The sequence below is a fragment of the Triticum aestivum genome, chromosome 4A (genome assembly GCF_018294505.1).
Source record: "Triticum aestivum cultivar Chinese Spring chromosome 4A, IWGSC CS RefSeq v2.1, whole genome shotgun sequence".
NCBI lineage: Eukaryota > Viridiplantae > Streptophyta > Magnoliopsida > Poales > Poaceae > Triticum > Triticum aestivum.
Window position 1 is genome coordinate 553,664,563 of NC_057803.1, and position 14,248 is coordinate 553,678,810.

The following is a 14,248-nucleotide window of genomic DNA, read 5'->3' on the forward strand; positions in this document are numbered from 1 at the left end:
AGAAGTCCTGTGCATTGAAGCATTTGCCATGAAGAATATAGAAGACCAAAGTCTTCATTGCACCTTCCAGCTTGGCATGTGGAGAGTGTCCTTTGATGGGCCAGAGAGTTCTCCTTACGATGTGATAAATAGTTCTTAGCAGATACTCAAGGTCTTCAACAAAGAACTCTTTGGGATATTCAGCATCTTGGGGAAATGGCTTCATCATACTGAGCATCTGACTCATGTTAGGTTCAGGCTTCTGAAAGATGCTCTCCATAGCTTCACTGTGAAGTTGACAGCCAGATTCGTAGAGACCGCCAGGAGTGGGTAGACCAGTGATCTCAATGATGTCAAAGGCTTTGGCTTCGTGATGAACATTTCCTGTCATCCACTCCAGGACCCAAGTCTTCGGATCTCTGTTATACCCGCGGATGTGAAGTGTGGCATAGAATTGGAGCAGCAACTCTTCATTCCAATGCTCTTGGTCAGTGACGAATGGCAACAATCCAACCTCTTTGAAGCAATCCAGAGCTTCTTCCAGACAGGGCAGACCAGCTATTCCTTCAATTTCAAGATGCTTGTGTGGGAAGATGCGACCTTGATTGTATAGAATGCAGGAGTAATAGCTTCGCTGCGGATAGCTCCAGAACCGATCAGATGATATTCTTTCCCTTGAGTAGGGGTTCCTGGAGCTGTTGAAGAATGTGTTGTCTGCTCTGAAGCCATTGATATTGAAGGATCCAGGTGCTGATGCAGGACCTGGGAACCTGGGCAATCTTGGGATTGGCTTCTGTACCTGAGGCATGTGCTCAACATGATAGTCGAACTGAGGACCGGCAGCAGGCGCAAGAACAGAAGCAGTGGGATCAGTGGCTTCGCTAACTTCTGGTGCTTTTGCTGGTGAGGGCTCCACATTAGCTTCAGCCATGACAACGTCAGTGTCTTCATTGGTGTTGGTGGTGGCAGCCTCAAGATTTTCAACCTCCACTTGACGAGCTGGAGGGTCGATCACAGTCACGTTCTCCTCGAGAACCGCTTCTTGGTGGGACAGGGGAGTAGCAGCTTGTGGGACTTCTTCTTCATCGGCTGATGCAGCCGGAATGTCTTCAAACGCAGAGACTGGAGGACTTGGTCCTTTGCGAAGCCTGCGCAACGCAGGCGACGCCTGTGTAGTTGGAGTTGGCTGGGCCTCAAAGTCTTCTTCCTCTTGTGGGCGATCAGCCCATGAAGCATCCTGAGCAATTGGCGTCAGAGGACGACCAATGCTGATGAGTTCGCTGTGCTCGAGCTGAGGAAGGACTGCACCATCTTTTACATGGTCATGGTGACCAATGTCTTCAGCAACGATGGGATCAGCTGCTGGAAAGTCTTCAGCTTCATGAGCCTCTGTGAAAGCAGGCTCATGGATTGTCAGTTGGCGTTCAGTGTCAGGACGAACCATGGAAATGGGTTCAATAATCAAAGGCTCTGTGGGAGCAACTCATTCTTTCTTGGTCTTCCTCTTCTTCTTGGAGGGGGCAGTAGGAGAGGCTTCAGGATGTTTCCTCTTCCTGGCTTCAGCCTCAGCAGTCCTCGTCTTCTTCAGCTCTGAAGCGGTTGACCGGGCCTTTGGCTTTGAGCCAGTCATGCGAGTTGGGAAGACAATGGGATCTGCTTCCTGCCTTGGTGCGAGAGGTTCGGTCACAATGGGCTTCTTCTTCTGCTTAGCAGCCATCCTGGGATCAATGCCCGGACGCCCAAGGGCCTTGCGCTTCTTAGCTTCGTTGTAGCCTTGCACACACTTGTCAGCCAGGCTCTTCATGCGCTCCCGAGAACCCTGAGCTTCTGCGCGTTTCTTGAGAAAGGCTTCTTTGAGCTCGTGCAGCATAATCTTGAAGTTTTTCACCTCTTGCACGCTGAGCTTGGCCATATGCTTCTTGAACTGAGCCTTTTCATAGTCAATCTTTTGCTTCAGTTCAACGATGTGCTGAGCGAGAGCTAGCTTTGAAGCAATGGCGCCATGGAAGGCGACACTGAGGCCAATGGGTAGTTGCAGATCTTCGAAGCTGATGTTTGGCGTGTCAAACCACTCATCAATGAAGTTGTGGATGATTGTCACGTCAAAGAGAGGTAGATCATTGAAGATTTCTGCTTCTTCTTTGCTCTTGATGAGTTGCTCAAGAGCGTCATCTGCAAGATCTTCATCACTTGACAGATCAATGGCATCGTTGCGCAGGATGGCAGCAGCTGTTAGCTCTTGGCCGGTGTGTGGCAGAGGCATCTTGACCTTCTGGGGCTTGGAGATGCGTGACAAATCTTCAGACTGCACACTGTCTTCAGGAGGTGCAGTTGCCAGTGGCTTCGCCCGTGAGATTTTTGGTGCAGAGGCCGGCTTTGAAGCTTTTGGCTTCTTCAACTTCTTTGGCTTCGGTGCTGTAGGCGCTTCATCTGATTCAGCGTCATCTGCAGGCTCATTCACGGCTGTCCCTTGAACCACGATGTGAGTGATGAGACCTTCAAGGTTGTAGAAGGGCCCAAGAAGATTGGGTTCAGCTTCGCGAGTTCCATCGGCACGGGGAGCAGAGGGACCAGGGTTGAAATCTAAACCCAAAGTCTTCTTGTTCTGCTTCGCTGAGTTCTGGGCAAACTGGAAGTTGCGCTTAAACAGATTGTCGTCACGACACCATAGCAGGTACGATGGGTCAGCATCCGCAAGCTGTGGTCCATGGACCATGCAAGGATAGAAGCCTTGTTCAATGGCTTCATCTCTGGTCCTGGGTTGAAGATTTTTGTAGAGGATGTCTCCCCATGGTCGCTTGATGACATTCTTCTCAGCATATTCCTTGGTCACAAATCTGTACTTGAACCACTATTCTGCCCAATAGCGTCGAATCCATTGGATTCGTGTCTTGCGCTGATTGTAATCCTCTTCAGGATCTGTCTTGTACAGCTCTGAGAGGTCATCGGGCAGATCTCTTGATGTTTCTCCTCGACGCTTTCTGCCACCCTTCCTTGCTGATTTCTCTGAAGCCATGAACCTTTAAACTGAAAGGCTTCAATACGTTCAAAGGCTTCAAAGGTTTTTGCTTGCTGGACAAACAAGAACTGGCTTCGGGAGAATTTATGTGATACTGTAAGAATTCTGCAAATGAATGCAGACTATGAGAACCAAGGGATTCTCCCACGGACATGTACCTGTAACAACATTAAGGTGCGAGGGAAGGGGAAGAGGTCATATGCATTCTCAGAAGATTTTGAAGATAAATCAGTTTAGAAGACATTGACCTCATCGTGCGAAGACATTCACTCATAGATAAGGAGTTGGTTCCAGATTTGTACGAATACACGAATCAGTACAAGTGAGGAATCTAACTACTTTGTGAAGCATAAGTGAATATACTAGGCATGTTATGAGATGCAGTATGAAAGAGATCCAACTTGTGTGAATAGAAACTGCTTGTGGTAGAAAGTGATAAAGCTATAGGATCAAAGGGGCTGTAAAAAGGAAGTTTTATTTACCACACGAAGAACTGCTAGACGGAGTGGAAGAGGAGGCCGAGCAATTCGATCGTCCGTGCCCTAACTTGGCGATGAAGGACACCTACAGCGACGGCGGAGAAGACGATGTCCGCGGTCGGCGTGAAGACAGCGCCGGAGAGGTTGCGGCAGTGGAGCGCTTCGTCGCCGGTGTCGTCGAGGGCTAGCGGTGGCGCTAGGGTTCGTGCGAGAGTGGAAGAAGAGATAATGACTGCTGTGAGGTGTGTATTTATAGGTACAGGGGCGGCTGCGTTATTACACAGGTGCCCCTGGCGATTCACATCTGAGGAACACGTGGCCATCATGCAGCATATCAGGGGTTGTTCCACGTCCCACGCACGCCTGGATTCTCGGGTGGTCGTTCCCACTTCTCCGGGTTTCAGGTGAAGGAATGAGCATTGAAGACGGACTTAATGGTTGTCTCTGTATCTTCTGCTGACAAGGACGCAGAGAAGACATTCGGCAGTTTCAATAGAATGCATATGATTTGGAGAGATAGAGTTTGAGATAGAAAGCATAGAGAGGTTAGGGTCCGATCACATTCACTTAGTTCAAAAGATTCAACAAGAATACATAGCTATAAGTGAATGCTGTAGAGGATAGAACACTAGTATATATATATATATAATCAACATAGTGAAGATAATCATGAAGACATGTTGAAATTGAAGCCAAACCAAATGTGAAGACATAGCAAATGTAACGCCATGAGTGAAACACTTCAAACAGAACATTTTGGTGGTGGCATTACCCACCGTATAGGAAGTATTAGACCCAGACACGGCGCAAAATTATCGTGGCGCTCCGAAGTCAAATTCCATATTAATGTATTCACACTTAGAATGTATGTCTTCATTGATTGAAGATATACTTTACTTCGTGTGTTGCACATCTAAGTCATCAATATGCATAAGTGTTAGGATGTGTGCCTGATCACAGGACATTTGAGGATTCCAAGATATTTAGCTCACACCGTAACTTGCAAGATCTCTTTTCATCCAAGGGCTCGGTAAAGATATCTGCCAATTGCTCTTCAGTGTTGACGTGTATGATGTCAATATCTTCCTTCACAACATGATCTCTGAGAAAGTGATGACGAATTTCAATGTGTTTTGTCTTCGAGTGCTGAACTGGGTTGTTGGCGATCTTGATGGCGCTTTCGTTGTCGCAGTAGAGTGGCACTTGCTTCAGATGAATGCCATAGTCCTTGAGTGTTTGCTTCATCCACAGAAGCTGAGCGCAGCAAGATCCAACAGCAATGTATTCAGATTCAGTAGTGGAGAGAGATACACAGTTCTGCTTGTTTGAAGACCAGCATACAAGTGATCGTCCCAGAAAATGACATGTGCCTGATGTAGACTTGCGATCCACCTTTGTCACCAGCATAATCAGCATCCGAGAATCCAACCAGATCAAACTCTGAGCCCTTTGGATACCATAATCCTAGAGTTGGGGTGTGAGCCAAATATCGAAGAATTCGCTTCACAGCTAAGTGATGTGACTCCTTTGGTGCCGCTTGGAATCGAGCACACATGCAAACACTAAGCATAATATCTGGCCTAGATGCACATAGATAAAGTAAAGAACCAATCATGGAGCAGTATACCTTTTGATCGAACTCTTTACCATTGTCATCGGGACCCAGATGATGTTTGGCTGGCATTGGCGTCGTGAAGCCCTTGCAGTCTTGCATACCGAACTTCTTCAGGCAATCTTTGAGATACTTCTCTTGATATATGAAGATGCCGTTGCGTTGCTGTCGTATTTGAAGACCGAGGAAGAACTTCAGCTCTCCCATCATGGACATATGATATTGCTCTTGCATCATATATCCAAACTCTTCACTGTACTTCTGATTTGTGCAGCCGAAGATGATGTCATCCACATATATTTGGCACACGAACAGTTCACCATCATATGTCTTCGTGAAGAGAGTGGGGTCGAGGGAACCAGGTATGAAGCCTTTGCTCTTTAGGAAGTATTTGAGTGTGTCATACCAGGCCCGAGGGGCTTGTTTGAGGCCATACAGTGCCTTGTTGAGCTTGTGTACCATGTCAGGATGTTTCGGATCTTCAAAGCCATGCGGTTGTGCAACATACACTTCTTCTTCAATCTTGCCATTGAGAAAGGCGCTCTTCACATACATTTGATATAGAAGTATGTTATGATGATTTGCATAGGCCAGCAATATGCGTATGGCTTCAAGTCGAGCCACAGGAGCAAATGTTTCATGGAAGTCAATGCCTTCCACTTGAGTATATCCTTGAGCAACGAGACGAGCTTTGTTTCTGACAACTTGACCATGCTCGTCTTGCTTGTTGCAGTATATCCATTTGGTGCCTATTATATTGTGCTTCCGAGGATCAGGACACTTAACCAGTTCCCATACATTATTCAGCTCAAACTGTTGAAGCTCTTCTTGCATAGCTTGAATCCATTCAGGTTCCATGAAGGCTTCTTCAACTTTCTTGGGTTCTGTTATTGAGACGAATGTGAAGTGCCCACAGAAATTTGCCAGCTGAGTTGCCCTTGAACGAGTGATTGGACCAGGTGCATTGATGCTATCAATTATTCTCTCAATCTGCACTTCATTGGCAACACGAGGATGTACAGGGCGAAGGTTTTGCTCTTGTTGATCATTGTCATTGTTAGTGGGATTGTCTTCAGGCTGAGCATTGTCTTCAGGTTGATCAGGTGCGGAGATGATAAGTTCCTCTTCTGGTTGAGCTTCAGAGGGTATGATTTCTCCGGTTCCCATAAGCTTGATTGATTCGCTGGATGGAACTTCATCTAGCACATTTGGGAGGTGCTCTCTTTGTGAACCGTTGGTCTCATCAAACCGCACATCCACTGTTTCCAACCACTTTATAATGAAAGAGATTGAAGACTCTGTAGGAGTGCGAATCCTTTCCATATCCAAGCATAAAACCCTCATGTGCTTTTGGTGCAAATTTTGAAGTGTGATGTGGTTCCTTGATCCAGCACCTGGCGCCAAATACTCTGAAGTAACTGACATTTGGCTTCTTGCCAGTAAGGAGCTCATAAGATGTCTTGTTCAGAAGCTTGTGAAGATAAACACGATTGATTGTATGGCATGCAGTATCAATGGCTTCAGGCCAGAATTTTCTTGGAGTCTTGTATTCATCAAGCATCGTTCGGGCCATCTCAATGAGTGTTCTGTTCTTGCGTTCGACGACGCCATTCTGCTGTGGCGTGTAAGGGCTGAGAATTCATGTGTGATGCCCAAGGTATCAAGACATGTACCAAGGCCAGTGTTCTTGAATTCAGTGCCATTGTCAGTTCTGATGTGCTTTATCTTGGCGCCATAGTTGTTCATTGCTCGATTGGCGAAGCGTCTGAAGACATCCTGCACTTCAGTCTTGTAGAGGATTATGTGCACCCAAGTATATCTAGAATAATCATCAACAATGACAAAGCCATAGAGACAAGCAGTAGTAGTAAGAGTTGAGTAATGAGTGGGACCGAAAAGATCCATGAGCAGTTCGAAGGGTCGAGTGGTTGTCATGATTGTCTTCGAGGGATGTTTGGCCCTCGTCATCTTTCCTGCTTCACAGGCACCACATAAGTGATCTTTCTTGAACTTGACGCCCTTGATGCCTATGACATGCTTCTTCTTTGCAAGGGTGTGGAGGTTCCTCATGCCAGCATACCCTAGCCTTCGATGCCAGAGCCAGCATTCTGAAGCTTTTGCTAGAAGACATACGGCAAGCTGTGGCCCTGCCGAGAAATCTACTACATACAAATCATCTTTCCGATACCCTTCAAACACTAGAGACTTGTCAGATTTCATTAGTACAAGGCAGCGATATTTTCCAAATATTACAATCATGTTCAAATCGCAAAGCATTAAGACAGACATTAAGTTGAAGCCAAGGGATTCAACAAGCATGACTTTATCCATGTGTTCATCCTTTGAGATTGCAACTCTACCTAGACCCAATACCTTACTTTTACCAGTGTCAGCAAATGTGATGTGACTCTTGTCGGATGGACGTAAGGTTGAGTCCATAAGAAGGCTTCTTTTGCCAGTCATGTGATTGGTACACCCACTATCAATAATCCATTCTGAAGACGCTGGTGTCGTACCCTACAGTGCAGTTAGGGGGATAGGCTTCACGAAGAGAAGTGAAGCAAAAACATTTAACGAACTAGTGGGTTATGAAAGCTTAGATCCAGATTAGGACTGACAGGGAGAGTAGCAAGCGATTCAGGATTGAAGTACATAATAAGACCATTCAGGCATTTGATCTTGCGCCCTACAAGATGTTTAAGGTCCCCAGCAATAGCGTCAGACGATTTTGGTTTTCTGCTGGAGACCTTTCCCTGCAAAAGAGAGTTAAGCTTTCTTAGCCACCCACATCTTCAAGGGTGGCTTAGAAGCAATAAGTCTAAGTGCAGCGTCTGAGAACTTTGGCTTTGGAGCCCTAGCAAAAAGTCTTGCAGGCGGACAATAGTACTCATAAGAATAAGCAGAATAGTTCTTGGTCTTATGAACATGGCGGTTTGATGAACCACACTCATATTCATAGGCCTGAGTATGGTTTCCCTGCAAAACATTTGCGTTAGTGCGACTCAGGTGAGTCGTCTGTCTGTATGAAGCCTTTGGACCGTATGAAGCCTATGGTCTGAGGTTTGTCTTCTTCACGTGTGGTGTCATGATGACATTCACAGGAAGATTCTCCAGACACTTTTTCGGAACCCAGATCTTCTTCATAGGCAGTCCGTTCCTGCAGTTAGTACCAATGTACCCGGCAAACACTTCACCATTCTGATTCTTAAACAGTTTATAGTTTGCATCAAGGGATTCATCAATGACAATGGGGTTTGCACAAGTGAAGCCAGATAGAGTGGATGGATCTGCTGAAGATTCCTTTGCAGCAACCCATGTGGTTTTGGGGTACTGCTCAGGTTTCCAGTAAGAGCCATCAGCATTCATTTTCCTTATGAACCCAACACCCTCTTTCCTCGGGTTTCGGTTCAATATCTGCTTTTTGAGGACATCACATAGTGTCTGATGCCCTTTAAGACTTTTGTACATCCCTGTTTCAAGCAATGTCTTCAACCTAGCATTCTCATCAGCAATAGTAGTGGAATCCTCAGCAGAGGGGTTAGTTCCCACATCAACAGTTGAAGATATTGCAACAGTAGCAGCAGTAGAACATTTAGCAACAGTAGTAGCATTATCACGCTCAATGCATTTAAGACATGGTGGTTCAAATCCTTCCTGAGCGGAACTGATCTGCTCGGCGCGAAGTGACTCGTTTTCCTTTTGAAGATCTTCATGAGCCGCTCTCAATTTCTCAAGATCTTGCTTCCTTTGAAGATAATCATAGGAAAGCTTTTCATGAGTTGTTGAGAGCGTTTCATGATGACTTTCAAGTTCCTCATACTTAACATGAAGATTTTTTATGTCTTCAATTAAGGACTCAGACCGAGTCATTTCAGCGCCTAACATATCATCACTTTTGTCTAACAGTTTTTGAATATGTTCCATAGCTTTTTGTTGTTCAGTTGCAATTTTAGCAAGTGTTTTGTAGCTGGGTTTTGAACCACAATCAGAGTCATCTTCACTAGATGTTTGATAGTGAGTAGTGCGTGTGTTTACCTTGGCACAGCGTGCCATGAAGTAGTAGGTAGGAGCGGAGTAATCCTTGTCATTTGCATCGGTGTCAGTGATGAAGTCATTGTCTTCAGTGTTGAAGATGGACTTGGCAACGTATGCTGTAGCCAGACTTGCAATGCTAGAATCGGACTCTTCCTCAGACTCCACCTCCGCCTCCTCAGAAGCGGACTCCTCCTCTGAATCCATTTCCTTGCCAACAAACGCACGTGCCTTGCCAGATGAGCTCTTCTTGTGTGATGAAGACTTTGAGGAAGACTTGGAAGATGACTTTGAGTATTTCTTCTTCTTCTTCTTGTCGTGGGAGTCATATTCCTTGCTCTTCTTCTTATTTTTGTTCTCATTGTCCCACTGCGGACACTCAGAGATGAAGTGGCCAGGTTTCTTGCACTTGTGACATGTTTTCTTCTTGTAGTCATGAGCAGAAGCTTCATCATTCCTTGAGCTTGATCGTGAAGACTTTCTGAAACCTTTCTTCTTGGTGAATTTTTGGAACTACTTCACAAGCATAGCAAGTTCCCTTCCAATGTCTTCAGGATCATCAGAACTGTTGTCAAATTCTTCTTCAGATGAGGAGATAGCTTTTGCCTTCAAGGCACGAGTTCACCCATAGTTTGGACCGTAGATATCTCTTTTCTCAGAAAGCTGAAACTCATGTGTGTTGAGCCTCTCAAGTATGTCAGACGGATCGAGTGTCTTGAAATCAGGTCGTTCTTGAATCATCAGGGCTAGGGTGTCAAACAAACTGTCAAGTGATCTCAGTAGTGTCTTGACGACTTCATGCTTGGTGATCTCAGTAGCGCCAAGGGCTTGAAGCTCATTCGTGATGTCAGTGAGTCGATCAAATGTGAGCTGGACATTCTCATTGTCATTTCTCTTGAAGCGGTTGAAGAGGTTGCGAAGGACACTGATTCTCTGATCTCTCTGGGTTGAGACGCCTTCGTTGACTTTGGAGAGCCAGTCCCAGACTAGCTTAGATGTTTCCAAAGCACTCACGCGGCCATATTGTCCTTTGGTCAGATGACCACAGATGATATTCTTGGCAGTAGAGTCCAGTTGAACGAACTTCTTGACATCAGCAGCAGTGACACCTTCTCCAGCCTTGGGAACGCCGTTCTTGACGACATACCATAGGTCGACGTCAATGGCTTCAAGATGCATGCGCATATTATTCTTCCTGTAGGGATATTCAGTTCCATCGAAGACGGGGCACGCAGCGGAGACTTTAATTATCCCTGCAGTCGACATAGCTAAAACTCGAGGTGGTTAAACTGAATCACACAGAACAAGGGAGTACCTTGCTCTGATACCAATTGAAAGTGCGTTATATCGACTAGAGGGGGTGGTGAATAGGCGATTTTTACGAAAGTCTTCAAAACGTGGAAGTTATGAAGACAAACGATAGAAATAAACCTATTACCCTGCAGCGGAAGGTAGACTACACTAGGCAAGCCATAGTCAAATATTCAATGGAGTGAAAGCACAATGACTAATAGCAGCAATGTAGTGAGGATCAGGTAGGAAGATATTGTGAAGCCGAACAGAACACACAGTCACTCAGTGAAGATAAAAGATAGTGCAATCATACAATGATTTCACAAGGAGTAACAATAAGTAAGGAGAAGGGAAGGATGAAACCAGTGACTCATTGAAGACAATGATTTGTTGGACCAGTTCCAGTTGCTGTGACAACTGTATGTCTGGTTAGGGCGGCTAGGTATTTAAACCTGAGGACACACAGTCCCGGACACCCAGTCCTGAACATGCAGCTCAGGACACCCAGTCCTCACCGTATTTCCCTTGAGCTAAGATCACACAGACCTCGCCCAATCACTCTGGTAAGTCTTCAAGGTAGACTCCCAAACCTTCACAGACTCCATTCACCGGCGATCCACAATGTCTCTTGGATGCTCAGAACGCGACGCCTAACCGGCTGGAGGATTCACAGTCCTCAAGTGTAATAAGTCTTCAGATCACATAGACAAGAAGACTTAAGTGATGCCTAATTCTCTTTGGCTCTGGGTGGTTAGGGCTTTATCCTCGCAAGGAATTCTCTCTCAAAGGCTTCGAGGTGGGTTGCTCTCAAACGACAAAAGCCGTACACTAACTCTGAGCAGCCAACCATTTATGGTTGTAGGGGGTGGGCTATTTATAGCCACTAGGCAACCCGACCTGATTTGTCCGAAATGACCCTGGGTCACTAAGGAACTGACACGTGTTCCAACGGTCAGATTTCAAACTCACACGGCAAATTTACTTGGGCTACAAGCAAAGCTGACTTGTCCGACTCTGGACAAGATTCGCTCTCATAGTCTTCACTCAAAGACATAGGTTTTGGTTAAGCATCACTTCAGTCATTCTGTCTGGTTCTCTTGGACCCCACTTAACAGTACGGTGGTTCCTATGACTCAACAAAGAAGAAAAAGAACTACGAAAGATCTAAGTCTTCGAGCTCCATAGGCTTCATGCGATGTCTTCTCTTGTCATAGTCTTCAATGTGAATATCTTCATATACCACCTTTGACTTCAATGTCTTCATACATTTTTAGGGGTCATCTCTGGTAGGAAAACCGAATCAACGAGGGACTTCTTCCTGTGTTATCCTGCAATTCTCACAAACACATTAGTCCCTCAACTAGGTTTGTCGTCAATACTCCAAAACCAACTAGGGGTGGCACTAGATGCACTTACAAGGGTGGATAGAGAGGAGTGAATTGTGAGCCTTGTTCATAATGACTTTACGAAGATTACTGTTAGGAACAACAATGCGATCCTCAAAGAATAGAGTATCCTTGTCATCAAGGTGATAGCACTTGTACTTAGGTTGACTCTTGGCAATCCCAATCTTCACCTTCTTCACCATAGCATCAAGAAGTTGAGCCTCACGAATCTGATCTTCCAAAGTAGGAGAGACTTGGAGGTTGGCGAGGAAACCATGAGGAACAACTTGCAGATTGAGTTTGCGGAAAGCTTCACAAAGCTCGGGTTGGTAAGGCTTGAGAATCAAACTATTGCAGTAAGCCTTTTTGCTCAAAGCGTCAGCAATTACATTAGCCTTGCCCGGAGTATATTCGATACTCGGATTATACTCTTGAATCATATCGACCCAACGAGTCTGCCTGAGGTTGAGGTTTGGCTGAGTGAAGATGTACTTGAGACTCTTGTGGTAAGTGAAGATGTCCACTTTCCTTCCCAATAAGAGATGTCTCCAAGTTAAAAGAGCATGCACAACTGACGCCAACTCGAAGTCATGAGTGGGGTAGTTCTTTTCATTGGGCTTCAACTGGCGAGAGGTATAAGCCACAAATTTCTTCTCTTGCATCAACACTGCACCAAGACCTTGAAGGGAAGCATCACAGAAGACCTCGAACGGTTTGGATTCATCAGGAGGAGTCAGAACTGGAGCAGTGACTAACTTCTCTTTCAGGTGTTGAAAGCGATGTCACATTCAGGAGACCATACATACTTGACGTGATTCTGGAGAAGGTTGGAAAGAGGCTTCGCGATCTTTGAGAAGTTCTCGACAAACCTTCGACAATAGCTTGCGAGCCCAAGGAAACTGCGGAGTTGCTTCACGTTCTGAGGTGGTTCCCAATTCACAATTGCAGACACCTTCTCAGGATTAACCGCTATGCCCTTGGCAGAGATGATATGCCCAAGGTAGAGAACCTCATCGAGCCAAAACTCGCACTTTGAAAACTTGGCGTAGAACTGATGTTCTCTGAGCTTATCCAGCACCAAACGCAAGTGCTTGGCATGATCTTCCTTGTTCTTGGAAAAGACCAAAATGTCATCGAGGTAGACCAAGACAAAGTCATTTGTGTAGGGGTTGAAGATGAAGTTCATCATGCGAGAGAATGTTGGCGGAGCATTGACGAGGCCAAAAGACATGACAATGTATTCATATGAACCATAGCTTGTTCTGAATGCTTTCTTGGGGATATCTTCTTCACGAATGCGAATCTGATGATAGCCCATACGGAGATCAAGCTTGGAGAATACTTGAGCACCTTTGAGTTGTTCAAATAGCTCATTGATGTTGGGAAGTGGGTACTTGTTCTTTATGGTGTTCTTGTTCAATGGACGGTAGTCGACACAAAGTCGGTCCGTTCCATCCTTCTTCTTCACAAAAAAGAACTCCACAACCCCATGGAGAAGAACTTGGTCGGATGAGACCCATACGCTCTTGAATATCGAGTTGCTTCTTCAGCTCCTTCAACTCTTCAGGTCCAAGCTTGTAAGGACATTTGCAAACAGGTTCCGTGCTAGGCTCAAGATCGATGACAAATTCAACTGGCCGGTGTGGAGGCATTCCTGGAAGCTCTTCTGAAAAGACGTCTTGATATTCACAAATGACTGGAATTTGAGAGATGGCATCCAGCTCGCCCTTCTCATTGAGAGAAAACAATCGAACGGTATCATCCCGAGCGGCAAAGATGATAACATCCTCAGATGAATGAGTCAATTGAATCTGCCTGGCAGCACAATCAAGGTGAGCCTTGTGCTTAGAAAGACAGTCCATTCCAAGAATAAGATCGATATCCGAGTTACCAAGGATCATTGGCGAAGAAAGAAACTTATAGTCGCCCAACGTGATAGTAACCTCCGGAGCCATCATTTTGGTGTTCATGAACAAACCTGGAGAAGAAACCGCTATCGGCTTAGGCAAATCAACGGTATGTACATCATGCATGGATGCAAAAGGCTTCGATAAAAATGACAAGGATGCACCAGTATCAAAAAGAACTCTTGCAGGAATATCATTAATAGGAAGGTTACCCATGATGACATCTGGCGAGTCCTCTGCCTGAGCTGCGTTCATCATGTTGATCTTAGCAGACTTGGGGTTATGCTTGACCACTGCGGTACTGGCAGATCTCACAGGAGGAGGAGGAAGACGCCTCTGATTGAAGCATTTGTTGGCATAGTGACCCTTCTGTTGGCACTTGTTGCACGTGACCTCTAAAAGCAGACGGTGATACGGAGCACTTGATCTTGGAGCTTGAGAAGAAGTCTTGTTCTGAAAACCGGGGTTGGGTGGGTGGGAAGATCCATTGCCACCTTTGCTCTTCTGCTGATAAGGCTGACGGAACAGAGGAGGAGGCAGCC